Raw genomic sequence first — 26,159 nt, forward strand, 5'->3', positions numbered from 1 at the left:
TTAGACAAAACAAAATAGTGCTCTTAAATCTGTAACAAGCACAAACATTTCCATTGGTCGTTTATTGTTTGGCCAATTGCTAGGGAGTGAATCCTTCTTTTCGAATGCGTCCAACACTTGATCTGGGATGACTTGCGACTTGGCAAGATCCCCTATATCTTGGGTTAGGGTCGTACCCTATTAACCTGATTTGGTCAATACCTTAAATTCATATGTTATTCTCATTTATTGGTTGGTCTTTTGCTTTATCTTTACCCAAGAAAGATACTATGTTAGGATGGTTATTCATCCTCCTGTAAGATAACTTGCGTAAGAATCTGCCAACCTCATTTTGAGAATTGGCCTTTCCCTTGTGATCCAATCACAAGATCATATGACTCTGCACTTCTTGCACAAGTGTCGTATCGAACTATGAGACTATTCTACTCATCAAATGGAGTCACGAAATAATCTGTTCTTGATTATATTAGGCTGACATTGTCAGTCCTAGGGTTCCAAGTTTTATCTTTTTAGCAAAAGATTCTTAGGGACAAACCCTAGATCACTTCTCAAGTATGTTTCGCTGTCCCTACATTTGGTGAATGTGGGCAAGTATTTAGGGTATAGGAGTTTCAGTTTTAGCAATACGTGCGATTAGGTCACGTATTAAATCCTAGTGAGTTCTTTGGAATTGAGTTAACTCTTTCTAAGACGAGTACTCCGTGGGTTTAGTGTTTAGGTTTGTGCCAATTTGTTAAATTCTTAACGATAATTACGTTATCATTTCCATAAACGCATGACTCATTGTCTACGCGTAAATTGATTTTCAATCCTAACTTATCGATTTAAGATCAAGCATTGGTTAGGTTAATTCCAACTAATCATCCTATAACTTGCGAATAAGATTCATGCTAAATAAGCAACATTTTACTAATAATTTATGCAGTTGACAAAGGATAATTGCCTAGAGTTATGCATCGTAAGAATCATTTCATGCCTTACAATTCCCTATGGTTTATTAGCACTTTCCACAGTGACTCATTTGCGAAGAAGATATGTCCTACTAATGCGACATGCAATTTATACTTCCATGCCTAAACGGAGTGCACTATCTTAATTCCGTTTTGTAAATATGGACATTACTCTAAGTTCAGTTCATTGAAATACACAAAAACTATTTGCTAGAAACGCATATCAATCTTCTGCTCACTTTATTTTGTTCATTTTAATAAAAATACTAATGATCGAACTTGTCTGAAACATAAGCTAATTCTTTTAAATTAATCAAAGTATTTAAGACGAAAATTGCATCCTATCTCCAAAAAGTATCTACGCCCAGTTGAATTATAATGACGTAAAATAAAAATTAGGAAGAAAAACTAGACCCGTGGTGAGATGTCCACGTGGATGCTACGAGACGATCCTCCTGTGGTTGCGCCTTGGGCTTTCTTAGGAGGCATTGTGAATGTAGCCTTTCCATCATGGATGTAGCTTTGCAACTCCTTCTTGAAATTCCAATGTAGCTCCCTCCCTTTGTAATAACTTGCATCGTCCGTCGGAAGGGGTTTTAGAAGGCTTCCTCCTTGAAGTAGGGATTTCACGAAAAAGGGGGTGCTTAAACTTCGGGAGGGTTTTAAACGGTCTTTCGAAGGTAAGGCTTCTTTAAGGTCACTAAAAGGAGGCTTTTTCTTGAAATCCAAGGGGGGAAGGAATACCAAACCTTGTAGCTAGGGTTTCCAAAAGAACCTTGGAAAGTGGAAAAACGGGTGTAGAAGATCCTTAAGAGTGGATTTTTGTGTGGGGGGGGGGGAAAACAAAGGGTATGAAGGGCTTTAAGAATGACATTTTTTAGTATGAAGAAAAACTTAACGCCACATGAGGGCCCCTTCAAGTCGAACTTTGGGGGGGGAAAGGGGCTTATGGAGCCCTTGGGAGGAAACTTGTGGGGGGGGGGGTAGTCTTAAGGCCACATGAAGGTACCTTTAATGGCAATTCAGGAGGGGGGGAAAGGGCCCTAAGGGAGCCTTTAGGAGGATTTAAGGCAAAGGAAGAAAAAAGACCACTTAAAGCCTTTCAAGGAAACTTTGGGGGGGGGAAAGAGGGCTTATAGAGCCCCCCCTTAGAAGCTTTGGAAGCTTCTAGAAGCACGGGGGAGGGGGGGTACAGTCGACAGACGGCCGTCATGGAATGGTGTATGACTTCATGCGGCAGTGCGATCTCCTTGGTGGCGACCAGCTCGACTCCTTCCTCCAGATTACGGCAGTGACAACGCCACAACGCCAAAGTTCTCGACTCTTCCTCTTCTAGGGCTTTCTAGCAGCGCCTCAGTCGTCAATCACTCCCTCCCTCACGAGTCAAACACAGGGACTTACTCTCTCCCTCTCTGTAGTACGACGGCGTCTTCTTTAAGCTTTTATGGCAGCGCCTCATCCGTCCCTCCTTGCATGCACACCCACCTTGGTTTAAATAGGGGAGGGGATAAGATCCTCCCTCCCTCACGCGTCGAGGCGCATGCACCATAGCCTAAGCAAGCTCCAGCAAGGAGCTTGCTTTCACATGCTATTCCCCTCTTCCTCCAGGAGAGGGGAATAATTTAAAAATAATTGCCTTTATAAAAAGAAATTATCCTTACAAAAAGAGGGTTCACGCGTGCTATTGGTAGTACGGCATGTTACACCAGTTCATCCATTATCTCCACACCTTCATCCCCATTCAAATATGCATCTCTATTCGCATTTTCCCTATATCAAGCGTATAGAAGTAACCTAAGCCTTATCAACCAAGTGAACCAACTAGTAATAGAAAAAGCCAATCACCTACTATCGATTGCTCATGTCAACCAACCAGTACTCAAAAAAGTCACTCACCCACCCATTCCTCTTGTCAACCAACCAATAATCACAAAGGCCACTCACAAACCCATCCCCCTCTCTGATTTCCCCAAAAAAATCAACGTGAGGAAAAGTCCACTTCTCTCTTATTAGATAAGGGTTATGATTATCGTAATCTCAAATTGAGCTAGCATCGCAAAATACATGGTGTGAAGACAAATGCATGTCCATAAAATAATTCCAAAAGATCAAAATACCAAGGATAAATAGGTGGATATGGTTCTTCTATTCTCTTTATCTTCTTGTGAGAATGGACTTTAAAGCTGGGATTTAAGAGCAAAAAGACCTCGAGTGACATAGGAAACATTGCCCTTTCCGTATCGTCTGGTAGGGACCATGCTTCCAAAAGTGGCACAAAAGTCAAGTGTAAATAACCGTTATGAGAAGTTGAGAAGGATCTCATTGTGCTAGAGAGATATTTCTAATTGAGATCGCAATATAACATCACATAAAGACAACTCACTACAAGGGACTGGGGCAATAGCGACGCCGATTAGCGACGGCGTTTATCGGCGTCGCTATTGGCGTCGCTATTTGCGTCGCTATATGCATCGCTATATGCGACGCTAAATGCGACGCAAATAGCGACGCATATAGCGACGCCGCAGGGAAAAAAAGCGCGGCCGAAACCAGAGCGCCATTTTCATTTTGTTTTCTTCGCCTTTTGAGAGCGAGAGCGAGGGAGAGAGCCAAGGCTTTGTGAAAGAAGAGGAGGAAGAGACTTGTTGCCGCCGCCGCCGCCACCGTCGTTGTTCGCGAAGGAGAGGAGGAGCCCTCGTTGCAAAGAGAAGCCGCCCATGCTCACCATATCTCATTGGTGAGTCTCCCTCTCTCTTTCTTTTACTTGTTGAAGGTTTAAATCGTTCTCTTTTGTTTATTTAGGAGAGGAAAAGAAAGAGAAGGAGAGGGAGAGGGAGAGAGAGGGAGAGAAAGAGAGGGAGAGGGAGAGAAAGAGAGTGAGAGTGCATTCTCTCTCTCTCTCTCTCCCTTTTGCTTGTTTAATGTTTAAATTACTTTCTTCTTTGCTTGTTTAGGAGAGGAAACGAGAGAGTAAGAGAGAAAGAGAGGGAGAGGGAGAGGGAAAGGGAAAGAAAGAGAAAGAGAAATAGAGGGAGAGAGAGAGGGAGGGGGAGGAAGAGTGCATTCTCTCTCTCCCTCCCTCTCCCTTTTGCTTGTTTAATGTTTGAATCACTTTATTTTTTGCTTGTTTAGGAGAGGAAATGAGAGAGAAAGAGAGTGAGAGGGATAGGAAGGGGAAGGAAATGAGAGAGGGATAGAAAGAGAAAGAGAGGGAGAGTGCATTGTATCTCTCCCTCTCCCTTTTGCTTGGAGGATGTTTAAATCACTTTATTTTTTGCTTGTTTAGGAAATGAGAGAGAAAGAGAGATAGAGAAGGAGAGGGAGAAAAAGAGAGGGAGAGGGAGAGGGAGAGGGAGGGGGAGGGGAAGGAAATGAGAGAGGGAGAGAAAGAGGGAGGGGGAGGGAGAGGGAGCGAGGGAGAGGGAGAGGGAGAAAGAGGGAGAAAGAGGGAGGGAGAGGGAGAGGGAGGAGGAGGGAGGAAATGAGAGAGGGAGAGAAAGAGAACGAGAGGGTGAGGGAGAGGGTGAGAGAAAGAGAGGGAGAGGGAGAGGGAGAGGGAAGGGAATGAAATTTAAGATAATATACGTATCGATAATGGTATGCAATGTGCTTTGCATACGGCCACGTACTTCATCAAAATTAACCCAAAATTATTGTTATAGAAGTGGAGATCCCTTAAATTGAGTATAGGATAATTTCTCTCAGGTCTTATGACTATGAGTAGAATTGATTGAAATAAATTTTATTACTATAGTTGTAAAATTTCATAGATGGCGCGCATTAATTTTAAAATGGATTACTTATACTCAAAGCCGAGATATAACAAAAAATTATCTACCGGGACAAACAAATCGTTGAGCATGATACAAGGCCGAGATATAACATCGGAAAATCTCTCGACTACTATATACAATGCAAGGTTTATGGTCAACTTGCAAGTTGATGTACATCTCCAAAAAGCTATCCATTTAAGCCTCGTTTGCTGTAATGTAGATAAGATGGCAAACGAAGAAGGTCCTATTGTTCAAGACCGCGAGTCGTATCTTAATCAGCGTGTCCCATGTCCTTGCTCTCAATGCAAGTTGGCAATTAGACGAAAACGCCGATTGTCTATAGAACACGTACGACGATTTGGCGAGTTTCAACCTGAGATTATTGATCAGGCGATTGTAGATTTTCAGCAAACGGTATTTTCAAGTTAGCATTTTTCATGCATTGTACTCTCAAGCTAATTGAAAACCATACACAATAAGATTGGGTCTTGTTGGCAAATTTTGTGTCCAGGGGGGTGATGTCTCGACCCAAGGGGGAGTGCACCCTTTGCGGCCAATTAGAAGAGTTCGTGGACGTGAGATGGATGGATGGCAGGAGCCAATAGACCACTCGCAAGGCCCATCTATATCGTCAATGCCAGAGGAGACAGACAACCTTCCCGACTTGCCTACAATCTTGGAGCCTGAGATGGAGGCAATGATCGATGCATTGATTCCCATGGATGTTGAGACATCTGACCCGCTTAGAGAGGAAGCATCCATACCATTATATGATGGGTGCCGAGTATCTCGGTTGAAGACATTGCTTGCACTCTTAAGTGTGCAAGCGAAATACGGTTGGAGCGATACGAGTGTGACTGAGTTATTCAGGTACCTTGCATACAGACTTCATTGTTTTTTTTTAAAACAGTATTATTGTAAATATGGATGGATTTTTCAAGGTGTTTTATGATGTTTTCAGGTTATTGAAATATCATATATTGCCACCTGCAAACACCATGCCCGAGTCTCGTGATGATGCACGACGTGTTTTACGAAAGCTTGGCATGGACTACAATAACATCCATGCATGTATCAACGACTGCATATTGTTTTGAGATGAATACGAGACTATGGAGACATGTCCAAAGTGTGGTGCTCACAGGTATCGACAGGACTTGCAAGGGCAGACCATCCCTCAAAAAGTCCTCAGACACTTTCCGCTCATCCCGCGCATAAACCACATGTTTCGCACGTCTGCCATGGCAAGCTTGACAACGTGGCATGTGCAGAATAGGTCTACGGATGGAGTGCAACGAATATCAGCAGATTCACGCGCATGGAGCCACATTGACTCTACCTTCCCAGGCTTTGCGCGAGAGCCAAGGAATCTTCGGCTCGGTCTCGCCATGGATGGTGTGAACCCATTCGGTCTGCGCTCGACTTCTTACAGTGTGTGGCCTATAGTGCTTGTCAACTACAACATTCCTCCATGGCTTTCTACGAAGAAAGGACATCTCATCCTTAGCTTGCTCGTCCCGGGCCGCTACAAAGTAAAAAATATGGACGTGTACCTTCGTCCATTAGTCGATGAGCTTAAGATTTTGTGGGAGGAGGGGGTCACGGTGCAAGATATGAGCAGGCGCGATGGTCGGCGGTCAGCCAACATTCGAGCCATTCTCATGTGGACGATGCATGACTTTCCGGGATTGGGAGAGTGCTCAGGTGAGCAGACCTTTGTTCACGCCGGTAATATCTATATTTTATTTCATTCAATCAAGTATTCACTAGGTCGTGGATCGCCTTGCAGGTCTCGTTACCTCAGGTTATCATGCATGTCCATTGTGTGGGCCACAGTTAGACTCCCGAAGGTCACGAACCATGAAGAAGATGGTATATCAAGGACACGCCACTTTCTTGCCGGAGGATCATGAACTCAGGGAAGGTTTTCTTGGACGACCTCCAGCACGTATGAACGCTGCAAGCTGGTACGAGCTGAAAATGGTAAACCCGGAATCACATCCAAATGGAATGCGACGGTTCTCAGTTTTCTACGAGTTGCCATATTGGACCCACTTACAGGTCAACCACTTGTTGGATCCCATGCATATTTTCAAAAATGTGGGCAGCTTGCTATGGGACCACATCACAGGAAAGAGAGACACTATAGGGTCACGAATGGATTTAAAGGAGGTAGGTAAGATGGAGGCGCTTTGGCCGCAGTCGAGTGCTGAAGGGGGAGTGCAGCTTCCTCGCGCTCCCTGGGTTTTGTCTACCAAAGAAGAGCGCATTGTGAAGCAAGTAATCAAGTCTATCCGCACTCCGACGGGTATGATGCGTTCTCTCAGGTCCGCATTTTCTAAAGATGACCAAATGTCTGGGCTAAAATCCCATGATTGGCATAAGATATGTCAGGTTTGTGAACAGAATGGATTTTAATTAGCGTGGACATTTTGAAATTTGAAAAGTGACCATTATTCTTAATGCTTTCTCATTTGTGGCAGTTTGTCCTACCGATCGCGATCGCGGGATGCCTAACTCCAGAAATTCGCGGGGCCATTTACAAGCTGTCGACTTTGGTGCAATGGATCTCACAGAAAGAGATTAAGACGTCCTCTATTGAATCCGCAAGGCGGGGAGCAGTTGAGACGGTCTGTCTCTTTGAGAAATACCTGCCCACTAGCATGCTCACGATACAAGTTCACCTTCTTGTGCATCTTGTGGACGAAGTGGAGATTGCCGGACCTGTCCATACGCGATGGATGTTCTTCCTGGAGCGCTTCATGAAAACCCTGAAAGGCTTTGTGCAACAACGAGCTCGTCCGGAAGGTAGCATGGCGGAGGGTTGGTTGGTGTCAGAGGCATTAGTGCATATCTCACAATGGCTACCAACGGTGGAACCAGACAATGAAATGCTATGGACGCTCAAGGACGATGACAGGCTGACTGGAGATGTGGTGGTTGGAAATGGGGAAGAAAAAAGAATGGATGCCTCAATGGAAGAGAAAGTGAATCGCTTTTGTATGTTGCACCATGCCTCCATGGAGACGTGGCTCGCCAAGTACCAGATTGCAAGGCAAGATCGAGAGGAAGTGCGAGCTGAATTCCGACGCAGTACGCGTCACCGACCGATTCGATATCCCGAAGGCATGGAGGAGATGCCGCGGTTTATGTCAACACGATGGTTGCATGGAGCCTTGATCGCAGCATCCAGCGAAGGGGCAGAGGTCTCAATGGAGGAGTGGGAGTTCTCGAGGGGATGTAGTCCAAAGGTAATGAGGGGTTTAGAATGTGTCGTATCTGAATTTGTTTGCTACATCTAATTTGAGTGTTTCAATGTGCAGTACAAAATATATAGTGCAGCGTGGTCGCGCGGACGGCATTTTCGGGTGGAGCGTATTGACAAAATGCGCTCCACAATGGACTGTGGTGTCATGGCAAGGTTTGAGCAAGAGAGTCGGCGACGAGCAACGGATCCGAACACGGTTGTGGATGAGATGGAGTATTTTGGGAATTTGCAAAGTATTATTACGGTGGATTACCGTAGCTTCTCCATGATAATATTCGATGTGCAGTGGTTCAAAGTGGTACTTGGAGGAGCTGGCGCAACGGTTCGACGAGGTCCATCTGGATTTCTCGAAATAGATTCCGAAAAAAAATGGATGGATTTGCGCGACACCTTTGTGTTGCCGGCACATTGTGAACAGGTAATCTTCTAGTCATTTGCTTGCTAATTGTAATACGACATGCTTTATGTCACAATGGTTTGAAGACGGTTTGTAAGTGTTTGTGAACAGGTAATCTTCTATCCAAATCCCCGACAACCTCGATGGTGGTATGTTATACCTTCAACTCCTAGAGGTGCGAGAGTATACGATCAAAGCGATGTTCCAGGCATAGATGAAGAATATATGCAAATAGAGGGATCGAAATTACAAGGGGTGGAGGCCACCGCAAGCTTGGAGCCCGCATCGGCTAACAATGATGGAAATACAGAAGTCGTAGAATTTTTTGAGAACGAGGCAGACTCGTTCTTTTGTGGTGACATGTCTATCGACCTTCCAGTGTATGCAGAGTTATGTCAGGAGATTAACATGGGACCATAGAATACTTCATTCTTGGAGAATTGTATTACTCAATTCGTTGTTTAGATCTTCCATAAAGGTAGATAAGATATGCATTTTAAGATGGATTTTTCAAAAATGATTTATATTAATGCGCTTTGTATAGTTTCAATTGATTATTCTAACATTATTTTTTATCTCTGCAGGTATCTTTATTTTCAGGATGAGTCGAGGGATGAGCGATGAGGAGTTTCAGGAGATGATGGCACGTATGTCTCCAGATCAGCTCGCGAGATTCAGAGAGATAGCAGATCAGGAGCTGTCTCGTTCTTCGTCAGGGCGCTCTGCTAGATCAGCTTCAGTGCAATCAGATGCTTCAGCTTCGAGCAGACGATCTCGACGCTCGCGACTTGGGCCAGAGAGAGGGACTGCGACTGCAGGAGGATCAGGGGGGTGCTGCTGTGGAGACACGGACGCGGTGTCTCCGTCTCGTCGTTCAGCTAGAGCTCGGTCACCTCCAGGATTTGTCACACCTGTGGGGACGTCCACTCCAGTTACTCCGGCTTTTGCGCAGCCGTCGGCAGATGTCACGCCTTTTGGTGGCACTCCTTTTGGTGGCACCCCCTCTGGTGGCACTCCTTTTGGTGGCACCCCCTCTGGTGGCACCCCTTTCAGTGGCACTCCGGGAGAGGGTACCCCCGTCGGTACACCGGATGTTCAGGGGTCTCCTGGATATGCCCAGGAGCGTGGACGGAGATGGGAGAGGGCCCATACGAGGCACACTCCTAGGGATTATGGATACCTAGTGGATGGCAGGTCAGGAGCTATCATCATGAATGATGAGGGGAGGAGGGTGATAGCTCGCATGAGGGAGTTGTGCCAACAAGTTTTTCGGCACAACGTCCTGGATCATTGGAGGAACATACCGGAGGGGAGCAAGGAGTACATAGTAGCATCCTTGCATGAGGAGTTCCCGGTGCCAGCCGCAGTGGATAGATTCTCTACGGGCTGGATGATGGATTGCATGCGTGCATACATGTCACATAGACGATCCGACGCACGCAAGGCAATCAAGAGTGGGGCTCCAAAGCCTGAGTGGTTAGATGCAGAGGACTGGCGCCGACTGAGGGAGGAGGCTACAAATTCGCCAGGACGTTGGAGTCAGCAGCGGGAGGCGGCGAGGGCACGAATCGAGGCCGGATCGGTACATCATCTTGGGAGTGGCGGCCACAGGACATATTTGGAGGACTTTGTAAGTTTCTCTTTTGTTTTGCTTATTTGTTTTTTTGAGATATTATTTGTACTGACAATCATATTTCTAACAGTTAGCATTTTGTTTTCTTTGCAGCACTCCATTACAAATCGTGATCCGCAAGGCCTTGAGACTCAATATGCAGAGAGGCACGGTCTCAGATCATTGATCGACCGATTGTACAGACGCGGCGGCCCAGTAAGTCTCTCATCTTTCATGTCCGTAGTTACCATGAGATATTTGAATGCATTATTGTATGGTGGATTGATATGTTGTTTCTTTTTCTGCAGAATCCGTTTGATGCTCCTTTGCAGAGGGACGAGCTTTCGGGGGACGACGATTTGTAGCTCGCCCTCGGATCCTTAGCGCTCACATACCTTTAGTTTTTAGTCGCCCGATCTATGTAGACATTTTCTATGTATTAGTGATATTGTTTTATGATTGTACCAATCGCATTTTATGCGATATCATGTATTTATTTCATCTATCAATTTTATGATTTCAGTATAGATTCTTTTTGTTTGCAAACGCTTTGTATGCAGCGGTGCAGAAACTATTTTGTATGGCTCGCATACAGCACACAGTGCTATATGTGGCAGGGCAGCTTGCTGCCCTGCCACAAAATTTTTTTTTCCTCTGTTACCGTCGCTATTTGCGTCGTAAATTTACTACAGGCGTCGCTATTGTCGTCGCTATCAGCGTCGCAAATTCCCTGTAACCGTCGCTATATGCGTCGCTATCGCAAATAGCGACGATTCCATGGCGTCGTCAATAACGACGCTTTTTGCGACGACGGGGGCAAATTTTGTTGTTTGTATTTTCGTCGCTTTAAACGTCGCTATAAGGTCTATATCTTGTAGTGACTATTAGATCACGATGGTACTAGAGGAGTGGGTGGATAATAAGTTCACCTACACAAATTTTGACAATTTCATTTATTCTCTAATGGAAGAGGTTTTTAGTAGAACAAAATTATGAATCCAATCATGGTAGTTCAAAATAGCAATAATGGAATGTTCTAGTAGTGTTTTAAGAAACTTTTGCAAAACATGTATATTTTCTAGTACGTTGTATGAGAAGTTCCTTCTCAAGATTATTCACACTGTGAACTACCTTAAAGTTGGTGTCACAATCTTCAATGTGGTGACAATGTTGAGGTCATCAACAAAATACCAATCAATGATGAGGTTACCAAAAAATGTAAGAAGTGGACCCAAATCTTTGAATGCTCACTTAAACAAGGCAATGAATGATTCAACCCATGCCATGGAGCTTGCACGAGCTTTGAATAAAGAAGGAGACATGCAATGAGATAATCTAGATATTACCATGACATTTATAGATAGTGTCCAAGCATGGCTTTAAAAGAGCATGATAGTATAAAAAATTTAAATGTATTTTGTAATTCTTATAGGCTTAATTTGCAATGATGTGACAATTATCCTCTGTTTCTTAGCATGTTTCCATGTCCATTGATACTTTAATTGAAAACAAGTTAATCAAGTGATCTAATTCAACATTAGATTAATATGTGTTTTTCCACTAATTTGGAAGGGTAAGATATGATACTCAAAAGGATTTCCTATTAGTCATTCTCAACATTGCCAAAGATGATCAAATTCTAAGTTTTTCAAATCCCTTTTATCATTTGTAGAATTGTGCCATCCAACATTCATATCCAAGAATTCCATCTTGATACATGATACCTTAAATGCACATGGTGTAGCTAGAGCAGCAATGACATCATGTTGGAGAAGGCTTGTTGGAGGGAAAATTCATGGTAATGTGGGTGCAAAACTATAGTGCTACAATAGTTGGGATGACCTTGCTGAGAGTTGAATCCATCCTTGACTTAATCTTGCTTTGATAGGGTGAAGGCTACTGGATGAAGTCACTCCCATTCTTCATGATGGCATCCACTACATCACTTATGAATTTAATCATCATAGAGCAATTGCAAACTACAATATTGGACACATGTGCCTAATTGTTATAATAGGAAAGCAACATAAAAAAGAGGATTATTATTATTATTTGACTACAACAAGTTGGGCATTGTAGACAACATAGATATTTTATGACCTTAATAAAAACTTATAAGAATGTCCACAATTGAGTTTAAATTTGTACTCAAGTCACTCATATCTAAATTTATGTGAGACTACAATTTTTGCCCAATTTTAAATGGAAATATAAACACACTCTGTCTGTTATTTTTATGCTATATGCAACATAAATTTAAATGGGCAAATGAATTGCTACTTGCAAAACTATGACTTGAATCACATTTCTACAACCATCATCACTACTATTAATAAATGAAAAGCCTCCATCATCACCACCATCTATAGGATGATGAAGATTCATACAGAAGTTCCTAAGATGTTTACATGGAATTCTCATAGGTAATTGAAGAATTGCATATAATACATAATGGCTTTGGGTAGCTACATATCCAACTCAACAATATCACCATCTATGAAATCTTTTATTAATGATTCAACAATGTTGTAATCCCTAGGTTGATCTCATAGAATCTTTGTATGCCACCCTAGTTACTCACCTTGCTCTTCTCACTTTCCCAAAAAAAATGATACATGCATCTTGTCGTGTGCCCATCAAGTATCATTATCCATTAAGTATAGGCATACCATTGGCTAGTGGATAATGGAACCTATTATTGAGAAACCTTGTATTTTGTATTGCATGAGATAATGTGAAAATGATATCAAAAGATAGTATGCATCCGAAAATAATGTCAACTATAGGATGTGATAAAAAAAATACTCCAAGATTACCAATTGTTCAATCAAAAAACAAAAATATGTCTATACACTCCCTCAGCTCACAACTCTCATGATTTTTCAAAATGAAAGGACTACTTGCAACAATATAAAAAAATATTCTATATACATAGAGACCTCATAATATCACACTAGTGTTTCAAGTTTCAAGACAAGAAGAATATGGAGAACTTGGAAAAATCAAGCATCACAAATTTGTAAGTCTCTTGAAAGAATTATGAAAACTCATATATTTTGAGTCAAGCCAACTCACTTTTCTAGATCAAGAAAATATTGTGATTTCCTAAGCATAGTTACTAGATCTAGAACTTTCTCATTCTATAACATATATTACAATCGTAGTAAGGCATCCTTGGGTGGCCCTTGTCATGAATCCTCAAATAATATATAATGATCATTGATATTTTCCTTAGGTAGTTAGCAATAGCTTATTCTTCTAGCAACAAGTTGAAAGTAGTAGGATTGTGACAAGGTGTAACATATGTTTAAATACCAAAGAGAGACTAATTTACAACTACCCTTATCACACTTTTCTTATTTCAACTATCCCAAGCAACTTGGGGGATCAAGTATAACTCTTAAACCATTAGTTACTTCACAATCCACTTGTCTAATAAGGGTAATAATTCTTCAACATAAGTTTTCAAGGTTTCCTTTTTTCTAAAGTTTTTTTCCCTTATATTGGAGCTTCCCAATACAATTCCAAGGCTTTGGATTAGCATGTTTTTGAACGATGGTTAACTACGTTTAAGGTCCTTGTCAATGTATAGAAATGCATCTTCTAGTCTTCTTATTACACATGTAGGTTTTATTATCATTCCCTAGGAACTATCTTACAAAGACTAATCCACACTATTATTCGTCAACCTTATTTACTATATTTCATTCTTAGAGTCTCTCTAAATTTTCCCACAGAGCCTACTCCCTAAACATCTCTACCACATGACATATTGCGAGCATATTGTTGCATTAAAAATATCCATGATGAAAAAGTAGCATATTAGATAGCACTTTAAATCAAGGTTCGGAGGTAGCCTATAATAGTCATATTTGGAGAGAGAGACATTGACCCTTTTGTGTTGAGTTCACATCTTGGCACCAATTTTTGTCTTGTGTGGTGTGTGCCTTGGATGCTTCCACTCTTCTAGAGTTGGCCTCTCCTCTTTATCAAGTACATTCAGTGTTACCAAGAAGTAATGAATCTTTTGAGATGGTATTGATGATGAAATCTTGGGGGTGGTGGAATATTATCTCTCTCTCTCTCTCTCTCCTCAAATACTCTTTTCCATCTCTATTACTAGCTTCCACATAACTAACCTCCTTCAAGTATTTTAAGGGCAACAGTCCATGTCGCCCTTCACAAGAAAGGTCCGAATCGCCAGTTTTTGGTGATTCAGACACCATCGGACTATCAAGGTAAAGGCTTCAAAACCTTGATTGATTGTGGCAGTATGCATTCCTTTATCTCACCAACTTGTGCAAGAAGATTAGGAATAGCCATAGTAGAAGCATCTACCTTGCTTGTGGAATTAGCGAATGGTTATGAGGTCACTTGTACTAGGCAAGCTGCTAAGATGGAATTCTTTCTGGGAGGAAAGTCGACTTTAGTCAAATTCAGGGTCATGAACCTAGGTATCCATGAGTGTTTTCTTGGAATAGATTGGCTTAAATCTAATGATGCCCAAATTCATTGTGGAAAGGGCCAAGTTTCCTTTCGAAACTCTAAAGGGGAATTGGTTACAACTCAAGGAGAGGCTGGGAAGCCAAAAATTCAATTGGCCAAAGCATCTCAGATTATAAAGGGAGTTAGAAAGGGACTACCTGTCTACTTGATTAAGATTAATAAGCTAGATTAGAAGCAGGAGTCTAGTGAAGAACCTTAATGGCTAAAGGAGTACACTGATGTATTTCCTGAAGAGCTGACAGAACTTCCGCCTCAAAGGGAAGTGGATCATGAGATCAAGCTAGTGCCAGGAGTTGTATCAATTGCAAAGAGGCCTTATAGGATGTCCATCCCGGAAGCAATTGAGCTAAAGGAGCAACTCAAGCAACTGTTAGATCAGGGCTACATTCGTCCCAGCAGTTCACCATGGGGAGCTCCAGTGCTATTCCAGAAAAAGAAAGATGGAACACTTCGACTGTGTATTGATTACAGAGGGTTGAATCAATCAACCGTTAAGAACAAGTACCCTATTCCTAGAATAGATGAGCTTCTTGACCGTCTTCAGGGTGCAAAGATATTCTCTAAGATTGATCTCAGGTTTGGTTACTATCAGATAAGGATCAAGGAAGAAGATATCCCAAAGATGGCCTTCAACACAAGATATGGACACTTTGAGTTCCTAGTCATGTCATTCGGGCTTACGAATGCACTTGCCACCTTTAACAGGTTAATGCAGGATATCTTTAGGCCATATCTTGATGAATTCATACTCGTCTTCTTCGACGACACCTTAGTCTATTCCAAAAAGGAAGAATTTCATGAATCCTAGCTTCGCATTGTCCTTGAAACAATGAGGACACACAAGCTTTATGCTAAGATGAAGAAGTGTGCATTCTTCAAACATCAGATTGAATATCTGGGATTCATCGTATCAGCAAAAGGAATCTTAGTGGATTCATCCAAAGTCATAGATGTTCTAGAATAGCCAATACCAACAATTGTCAAAGAAATACACAGTTTTCTTGGATTGATAGGATGGTATAGGGTCTTCATAAAAAACTATGCTTTGATTGCAGCCCCTCTGACGGATTTATTGAAGAAGCAAACATCGATTGCATGGTCAACTGCCAAATAATCTAGCTTTGATAGGTTAAAGCAAAGTTTGATATCAGCACCTATCCTAAAATTTCCAGACCTTAGTAAGGAGTTCGAAGTAGTAACTGATGCTAGCACACTTGCCTTAGGATGTGTGCTCATGCAAGAAGGTCATCCAGTAGCATACTCTTCAAGGAAATTGAAGAGCCATGAGAAGAATTATGCTACCCATGATCTAGAACTATTAGCTGTCATCCATGCTCTAAAGCTTTGGAGACACTACCTGTTGGGTAACAAGTATACCCTAGTGACGGATCATAAAAGTCTCAAGTGGATCTTTACCCAGAATGAGCTCAACATTAGGCAACCTCCGTGGATTGAAGCGCTGGAGGAGTATGATTTTGAAATCAAATACCGGCCTGGAAAGGAGAATGTAGTTGCCGATGCACTCAGTCGCAAGGCATTCCTTAATTCTCTAATCTTGCAAAATCCATCAACAGCTAGATCTCTAGCCACAAAGGTATCCATGCCAAAAAACCCAATACTTAAGCTAGCTAGAGAAGAAGCATGCCATGATCCAGCCTATCAAAAGATGCTAAGGGAGATCCCTATCAAGGATCAGGACCAAAAGCTACATGCTAAGTATCATGAATTCTCTATCAGTAGTGGACTTTTCTACTATAGAACGAGATTATGTATACCGGCAAGCCAGTCACTCAAGCAGAAGATACTGTGGGAAGTGTTAGCTATATATAGTTTGTCTATATATAGCGCCCCAGGTTCCCTCTATATATTCCTATCATGTGTGCTCAGTTGACACACTTCTGGGGTTCCACTTCTGGTGTTTCATATCTCTCTTCTCTCCTCTCTTCCTTTCGTCTCTCACCTTCCTCGCAGTTTCCAACAGGAAGCTCATGATTCCCCTTTCTTAGGACATCCTAGCTATGCCAAGACTCTCAATGCAGTCACAGGAAGAGCTACTTTTGGGAGAGGCTTAAAGGTGACGTTCTCAAATATGTCACCCAGTGTTTGTCTTGTCAACATATTAAGGCTAAACATGTCAAAATGCCAGGAAAGTTGTTACCACTTGACATTCCCCAAATGAAATGGGAATTCATCAGTATCGACTTTGTTGTTGGCCTACCCCAAGTTCAGGGATAATATAACTCCATCATGGTTGTGGTTGATATGCTTACTAAGATTGAACACCTTATTCCTGTTAAGACAAACTATAAAGCCTCAGACATTGCAAGGTTGTATATCAAGGAGATATTCAAGCTACATGGGTTGCCCAAAAGAATCATTAGTGATTGTGATTTTCTCTTCACATCACACTTCTCGAGAGCTATCTTTGAAGCCATTAGGACTCAAATCTGTTTTAGTACAGCCTACCATCCCTAAACCGATGGTCAAATGGAGCGAGTCAACCAAGTCATCGAGGATATTCTAAGGGCACACTGCTGCCGTGAACCAAAAAGGTGGATTCAATACTTGCCTTTGGTTGAATTTGCCTACAATGCTTCTTACCAACAAAGCATTCAGATGACCCCTTTCCAAGCATTGTATGGGCATGACTGTCGAAGTTCCTTAAACTTCTCAGATCCAACCTTGAGGGTTTAAGATTCAAGGCAGATGCTGGAAGAGATGGATGACCAAATGAAGTCAATTAGACAGGACATCCAAGCCACCAAGGATAGACAGAAGGCATACACGGATTTGAAACGTCAAGATAGAACCTTCGACGAAGGAGACATGGTCTTCATTTGCGTACTCCCAAAGAAGAGTTCCCTATCCTTAGGAGATTGCAAGAAGCTAAGTCCACGGTATTGTGGACCATACAAGTTCCTCAAGTGCCTAGGACCCAATGCTTATAGACTGCCACTCCCTGAGAACCTAAAGGTTCATAATGTATTCCATATCCGCCTACTGAAGAAGTATGTACCTAATCCTAGCCATGTACTTGATGACCAACAAGTTGTAATGCCTAGCCAAGGAGTCCTGGAGCTATGTCCTGACAGGATCTTAGAGGCTAGGGAGAGAAACTGAGATCTAGAACCTTGAGAGAATGCCTCATCTAGTGGAAAGATTATCCCGAGGAGGATGCCACTTGGATGGATGAAAGCACTCTCAACCAACAATACCCCTACTTCTTCTTGAGATGAGGACATCTCGATTCTTCCAAGGGGAAGATAATGTAATATTTCTAATTTAAAAAGAAAATATTACTAAACCCGACTTCCCGCACACCGCGTAAACCCTGTGCAAGGGCATCTTCCGTATGGAAATTGCCGAGAATTTATTCCGTAACCCGCATGCGTGGCAATTGTGACCTCCGCATTGGCAAACTGAGCCCAAGGGTTCAAATCTACAAATCGTGGGTAAACACACTCTTGGGGAGGGGATTAAGTGGATAATGTGCTTATAAATTGCAATTTTTTTTTGCTAATTTTTCCCTAGCCGATGCATGGCTGAGGGAAGGGGATGGGCTAGGTGGGACAAGTGGGTTACAAGAGGGAGTCGTGGGCTGCATGCACAGCCCATGTGGGGGAGGTCCCCTCTCCCCCCCTTGACCTATAAAAACCCCCCTTAGTGGGTAAGAAGGAGGAGGTAGGAGCTACCGCACTGCGTGGAGAGTGAGGGAGGAAGCTGCAGATGTCGCCATGCTGGAGAAGCCGCCGCTGGGGAAGCCATTAGCAGCCAGATTGGAGGGACGCCACCGCCTGTGGTGTTGACAGCCACTGCCATACCTCACGCCATCATCCCTCTTCCACAACGTTTTCCTATTGCCCCTCCCTCTTCCACGTGGATGTGCCCAAACTAGAAGCTTCTTTAAGAAGCTTCTAAGGGGGCTTTTCTAAGAGCCATTTTAAAGAGAAGAAGAAGGATCTTATAAATCCCCCTTCTCGCAAGACCCATTGTAAGAGCCTTCCGCAAATAGGCTTCAAGGCCCACAAGCCATCCGTGAACCCATTTCTAGCCACCCGAGTTTTTCCTAAAGAAGCTCATAAAGCCCCTTTTCCGCAAGCCCCATTTGCAAGAGCTCCTCCCCACAACAAGCTTCGATTCCCACAAGCCTGCTCATGGAAATCCCAATTCCCGCAAACACTCATAAAGTTCCATTTCCACAGCTCTTCCGGAAAAGGCCCAAGCTCGAACCCCTAAAGCATTCAATAAGCCAAATCCTGCAAGCTGGCAGAAGGGCAAAGATCTTGAGGTTGCATACCAAGCCGAGTAAATTTGTAAACCGCAAAGGCAAACCAGATGCCGAATTCACGCCTACGATGGCCCCTAAAAAGTCACAAGGCACGCCTGTAGGAGGTTCATCTCCTAGTATTCATGTGGACATCTCCCCAAGCCCACAAGTCCACCTTTTTACTAATTTTGGTTCCATGCAAAAATATTGAATTAATCATGATGACTTCATGGATTAGGAAGCACCCATGCATGCTCAAATTCACCTAGTCAAGTTAAATGCAATTGGAAAATAAATTGGCTATTTGAACATTTACTAGAATTAGCTCAAGATATGAAAATTGGCCATTAGTACTTTCAATGGAATGAACGAAAAAAACATAAGGTGTCTATGCATTTTTAGGACCTTGTCAGTAAGTTACATTTTGTGCATTTCAAAGTGACAATCCTAGGACAACTGTTGCCTATCATTACAAGGTTGAAATTATTGAAGCACACCTTTTACTAGGCATGGAAAGATTAATGGCATGTCACATTTTTAGACAAATCTTATTTGTAATGATTCATTAAGGAAGTCATTATCACCCGTAGGAAATAGCAAAGCATGGAAATGATTATAAGGGCTACATGAAATAGGTTAGCTCTAGCTTCAATTGGCATGAATTTCATTTAAGTAAGTCGTAGTTAGGAAAGGATTGCACGTTGCACATTCCTTGTACGCAAGATTTTCATTCATCAAGAGTTGTATTTTGGGAAAGGCTGCATGGTTCATTTAAGCATGAAATCTTAAAGGCTTAGAAAAAGAATTGTGAGCATGATCCTTGAATGTAAGACCTAGTAGGTTCAATGGAAGTTATGCTGCAAGTCAACATGCATTTTGGTCTTAACAAGAAAAGTTAGGGATTGTGAATCTAGTTGTATGTAGAAGCAATGAATCGCGTGCTTACGTGAATTGTGACATGTTGTAGCTTGTTTTCCCTTTTAGATCAAGTTAACACCTGTAGGAATTGTTTGTCCTTGTCGAAAGACAAGTAAATTGGATTATCTAAATCACCTAAACCGCAAGGGATTCGCATAGGTTGGCTCAAGTGATATGATAAATATTCCAAGTGCTGACTAGGGTTTAGCACGTTAAGGACTCGACCTAGTTTTGCACTTGTTGCCAAGTTGAAACCCTCATACCCAAAGGTCCTACCCACATTCACGGAATGTAGGGACAATTGAACGCTCATGCATGAAACGATCTAGGGTTTCTACCCTAAGGATAACTCGTTCAAATGATGAAACTCGGATTGAGTTTGAATGTCGGCCTAGTGTAATTAGGAGTGGGTTGGGTAAGAAGACACCCTAAACCCTGCTTCTTGTCTAATCATATTTCCATGACCAAAAAACACCGTTCAAATGGGTGAAATGATCCTATGAAATAAATGCGACACTTGTGGAACAAGTTGCAACGTCGCATGGTCTTGTGGTTTGATCACAAGAGAGTTACCATTCCTTGGAATGAGGTTGGCAGGTTCTTGTGCAAGTTTAACTTGCTAGAGGATGAATAGTCATCCTGGTATATCACATTTCTTGGGAAAACTTGCAAAGTTAAGGGAAAGTAGGTAATTGCTTGGAAGCAAAGGATCAATCAAGTTAGAGTGACATGGTATTGGTTAAGTTAGGTTAACAGAGTATGGCCCTAACCCAAGGACAAAAAGGGTGAACAACAAACCCTTGGGGAATCTTGCCAAGTCACAATTGATCCTGGATCGAATGATGGATGCATTCTGAGAGAAGGATTCACTCCTTAGCAATTGGCCAAATAAAAAACCACTGGATTGATTGTGCTTGTAATAGTTTAGGGGCACTGTTTGCATTGTTTGCTCAAGGAACTAAAGGATGATAAGTTATTTAATGCTTTAGGTTGAAGACCTGAAGGGAGAAGCAGCTTCAGTTACCCCCGACTGCCTCCTTGACCATAACCAAGGGGGTTGTTAGCCGTGCCGGGAACATGGACCGAACCGTCGTGTGAGGTCTCTCCGTTGAGCGCTACTTGGAGCAGGAGGATGCTTGGGTGCTAGGGGGGCTCTGGCCGTAAATCCCTTGCCTTCCAGGCCCTGCACAAGAGGCCAATGTGACTCGGAATTGGATCTCGAGGCCCGCATACTAGTCTATGGGCAGAATCTTGGATTAGTAATCCCTGCGGATTGTTGGATAGCCTTCAAGCGAATTATGGATTGCCTTCAGGCGGATTACGGATTAGCCTAGTGGCTGGGTTTTATGGATGTATTCCAAAGATAAATATGAAAACCTATTGAAAAGGAACTTGTTTGACATTGTTTTTCTATATCAAGTGCTAAGATTACGTGAAGAAACCTGTGTCTAACGAGCTAATTAAGGAAGTTGCTTGATGCATGTCCAATTGAATATGGTAGGTAATTAGACAACTAAATCAACCTTGAGGAAATTGCAGTGGATGTGGCCATGGGTCCGTCCTACGGATGGGTGATCCAGGTTGGTTGGGAACTTTTCTCAATCGTAATTGAGCAGCAAGGGCGATGACCTAGAGTTTAGGTTACTTAAATCTTGATTTATACTATTTTAGGGGAACAGAATGGGACTATGCCTTATGGGCAGAGAGGTTGAGCCTTGCATCCCTCTCGTTTCCCATTCTCCTTGAACCAAGTGTAGCATGAATCTGCTTCATCCCTGGCATTTCTACGTAAAGTAGTTTGCTTGGGGTTCGACGCTAGATGCCATTTAGGAAAATGAACATTTTCAGGTCGGTCCTAAGTGGGAACAATCGGAATACTTTCGCTACATGGCAGACATGGGAAGTCCTAGATCGCAAACCCCAGAACATTCCATGGGAGTGGCAGCCAGAGCTTTCTAGACTCTCTTCCCGATGGATTGCTAAGACGTGTCCTAAAAGGAAATAGGTGGACATGTTACAAAGAATAAGTATTCATTCTTTAAGCGACAGATTGAATATCTGGGATTCATTTTATTTACGGAAAGAATTTCAGTAGACCCGCTGGCCAAAGTCAAAGATGTTCCAAAATGGCCAACACCAACAACTGTCAAAGAAATACGAAATTTTCTTGGATTGACAGGATGGTACAAGGTCTTTATCAAAGACTATGCTTTGATTGCAGCACCACTGATGGATCTACTGAAGAAGAAAATATCAATTGTATGGTCACCTGCTGAACAATCTAGCTTTGATAAACTAAAGCAAAGCTTGGTATTAGCACCTATCCTAAAACTCCCGAATCTTGATAAGGAGTTTGAAGTGATAACTGATGCTAGCACACTTGTCTTATGATGTGTGCTTATGCAAGAAGGTCATCCTGTAGCATACTCTTCAAGGAAACTGAGGAGCCATGAGAAGAATTAAGCTACCCACAATCTGGAGTTGTTAGCTGGCATCCATGCTCTTAAGCTTTGGAGACACTACCTACTCGGTAATAAGTTTACCCTAGTGACAGATCATAAAAGTCTCAAATGGACCTTTACCCAGAATGAGCTCAACATGAGGCAACGTCGATGGATTAAAGTGCTGGAGGAGTATGATTTTGAAATCAAATACAAGCCTAGAAAGGAGAATGTAGTTGCTGATGCACTCAGTCTCGCAAGGCATTTCTAAATTCTTTGATCCTGCAAGATCCATCAACAGCTAGATCTCTAGCCACAAAGGTATCCATGCCAAACAACCCAATATTTGAGCTAGCTAGGGAAGAGGCATGCCATGATCCAACCTATCAAAAGTTGCTAAGGGAGATTCCCATCAAGGATCAAGACTGGAAGCTACAAGCTAAGTATCAAGAATTCTCTATCAATAGTGGACTTGTCTACTATAGAACGAGATTATGTGTACCGGCAAGCTAGTCACTCAAGCAAAAGATACTTTGGGAAGCTCATGACTCCCCTTTCTCAGGACATCCTAGCTATGCCAAGACCCTCAATGCAGTTCGAAAGAGCTATTACTAGGAAAGGCTTAAAGGTGACGTTCTTAAATATGTCACAGAGTGTTTGTCTTGTCAACGCATTAACGCTGAACATGTCAAAAGCCAGGGAAGTTGCAACCACTTGACATTCCCCAAATGAAATGGGAATTCATTAGTATGGATTTTGTTGTTGGCCTATCCCAATTTCAGGGAGGATACAACTCCATTATGGTTGTGGTGGATTTGGTCACCAAGGTTGCACATCTTATCCCTGTTAAGACAAACTATAAAGCCTCAGACATCTTCTCCTCTATTATTGGGAAAGGCTTAAAGGTGACGCTCTTAAATATGTCATAGAGTGTTTGTCTTGTCAATGCATTAAGGCCAAACATGTCAAAATGCCAGGGAAGTTGCAACCACTTGACATTCCCAAAATGAAATGGGAATTCATTAGTATGGATTTTGTTGTTGGCCTACCCCAAGTTCAGGGAGGATACAACTCCATTATGGTTGTGGTGGATTTGTTCACCAAGGTTACACATCTTATCCCTGTTAAGACAAACTATAAAGCCTCATACATTGCAAGGTTATTTATCAAGGAGATATTCAAACTGAATGGGTTACCCAGAAGAATCATTAGTGATCGTGATTCTCTCTTCACATCACACTTTTGGAGAGCTATCTTTGAAGCCATTGGGACTCAACTCTGTTTTAGTATAGCTTACCATCCCCAAACCGATGGTCAAACAGAACGAGTCAACCAAGACATGGAGGATATGCTAAGGGCACATTGCTATCGTGATCCCAAAAAGTGTATCCAATATTTGCCACTAGTTGAGTTTGCCTACAATGCCTCCCACCAACAAAGCATTCAGATGACCCCTTTTCAAGCATTGTATGGGCACGACTGTCGAAGTCCTTTAAACTTCTCGGATCCAATCCTAAGAGTTGAAGCTTCAAAGCAAATGTTGAAAGATATGGATGACCAAATGAAGTCAATAAGGCATGGCATCCAAGCTGCCAAGGATATACAGAAGGCTTACGCAGATTTGAAACGTCAAGAAAGATCCTTCGCTGAAGGAGATATGGTCTTCATTCGCATACGTCCAAAGAATAGTTCCCTATCCTTGGGTGAATACAAGAAGCTAAGTCCAAGGTATTGTGGACCCTACAAGATTCTCAAGTGCCTAGGACCTAATGCTTATAGACTTCAACTCCCTGAGAACCTAAAGGTTCATAATGTATTCCATATCAGTCTACTGATGAAGTATGTACCTAACCCTAGTCATGTGCTTGATGATCAACAAGTTGTAATGCCTAGCCAAGGAGTCCTTGAGCTACGGCCTGATAGGATCTTAGATGTTAGGGAGAGACATTTGAGATCCAGAACCTTGAGAGAATACCTTGTCTAGTGGAAAGATTATCCCGAGGAGGATGCCACTTGGATGGAAGAAAGTGCTCTCAACCAACAATACCCCTAGTTCTTCTCGAGATGAGGACATCTCGATTCCTCTAAGAGGGAGAGAATGTAATATTTCCACAAGAAATATTAATGAATTTTAACCTTTACACACCCAAGCAAAAGCAGTTTAAAATATTCTCCCTGCGATTAGAAGAACCCTAGGCTAAAAACCCCACCTTCATGCGTTAATAAACTCCAACCGCACAGTGCATAAGGAGCCGCAACTTGAAGACCGCAAAGCCGCATGAGAACACCCTTCTTGAAAAAAGGGGCAATTGGATAATGGGTAAGATTAAGGCAAATGTTTTTTATTAATTATCCCTCCCCTCAGCTGATGCATGGTAGGGGGAGAGGGAGTGTGTAGAGGAGTGAGTTAAGTGGAGAGAGGGAGGAGTGGGGTGTGTGGAAGCATGAGGGGGGAGGCATGCACAAGCCACATGTGTGGCTACCTCTCCTCCCCCTTAACCTATATAACCTCCCCCTTAGATCTTGGGGGGAGGCACGAATGAGGAGAGAGAAGGAAGGACTGCCGCCGGCCGTGAAGAGTGCCGCCACCACACGTTGCCTGCTGCCGCCCGTTGTAGCTGAGCTGCTGCTGCCCACAATTATCCTCATCATTGTCCGCCTTAGCAATCGTCGATCTCCTCCCCTTCAATCCTTACCCCCCCCCCCCCCCCCCCCCCCGCCCCCACGCTTTCTGTAAGAAGCAGAAGCTTCTTAAGGATAAGGCTTCCATAAGCCTTGTGCATGCAACCTTATCCCCGGTCTTTTAAAACCCACATTTGTAAAGGGGATTCCTACACAAGGGGGAAAGAAGGCAGATTTTGAGGCTATTTTGCCAAAGCTTGGAGGAAGTTCGGAGATCGCATAAAGGCAAGGACAAATTGCGGAGTTCAAACCCACTATGTTAATGATGGCCCCAAAGCCAAAGACGCAAGGTGCACCGTGAAAGCCTTGAACCCAAGTTTGCACGTGGACATCGCTGCAAGTCCTCAAACCCAGGTTCTTAGAAGTTTAATTCCGCATTGGGCACGCTTAAATTTCATGAAGAAGTTATGAATACAAAATTACGCATCCATCTTACAAGTTTTAAATTGCATGTTGCTCTTGCTTGCATTCCCAAAGTGACAATCCCAATTTCATATTGCATGAAAATTTGTTTAAATTCACCCTAATCTTCCTTGCATGAAAGAACAAGTGCATAATGCATCTAGGCCATAATTTCCTAGATATGATTCGTAAGAGATATTCATTAAACATCCGTTAGAATGTTGTCCAAGGTCTTGCATGGTATGAAAAGGAAACCACGAACTTGCATGTTGCATGTGAAGATGCTTGTAGAATGGATTAGGTCAACATTAGTCTTATAATATTCATCATATATGAACTTCATTCATCAAAGTTGTATCTAGAAAAAGTTGCATGTTACATATTCATCATGCATGAACTTCATTCATCGAAGTTGTACCTAGAAAAGGTTGCATATCATATTAAAGCCTGAAACTCAGTTGCATTAAACAAAAGGTTGTAGGCATAGTTCCTTGATGTAAATCTTTGTAGGTTTTATGCAAGTTATTATCCAATTTGTAATTTGTCATGACTTTAGCAAGAAAAGAAAGGGTTATTGCAAACCTTATAGTACATAGAAGTAATGAATCACATATTTACACGTAATGTGATGTCTTGGAACTATTTACACCTTTAGAACAAGTTTAGCATCTCTAAGCAAAGATTATTCTTGTCGCAAGACATTTAGATCATCTTAGATAGATCACTCGTAATGACATAACCCACATGGGATTCTTAGAAGCATAAGTAGATAGTACAACGAACACCTCAAAGTGCTAGCTAGGGTTTAGCACGTTAGAAATTCTACCTAGTATTGCACTTGAACGCCAAGTCAAGAACTTTTGATCCCAAAGGATCCCACCCACATTCACGGAATGTTTGGGTTAATTGGATGCCCATGCACTAACGATCTAGGGCTTTACCC

Source organism: Lygodium microphyllum, chromosome 12, assembly GCF_053477565.2.
Source record: "Lygodium microphyllum isolate KBCC chromosome 12, Lygodium_microphyllum_v1.1.10, whole genome shotgun sequence".
In the NCBI taxonomy this organism is placed as follows: domain Eukaryota; kingdom Viridiplantae; phylum Streptophyta; class Polypodiopsida; order Schizaeales; family Lygodiaceae; genus Lygodium; species Lygodium microphyllum.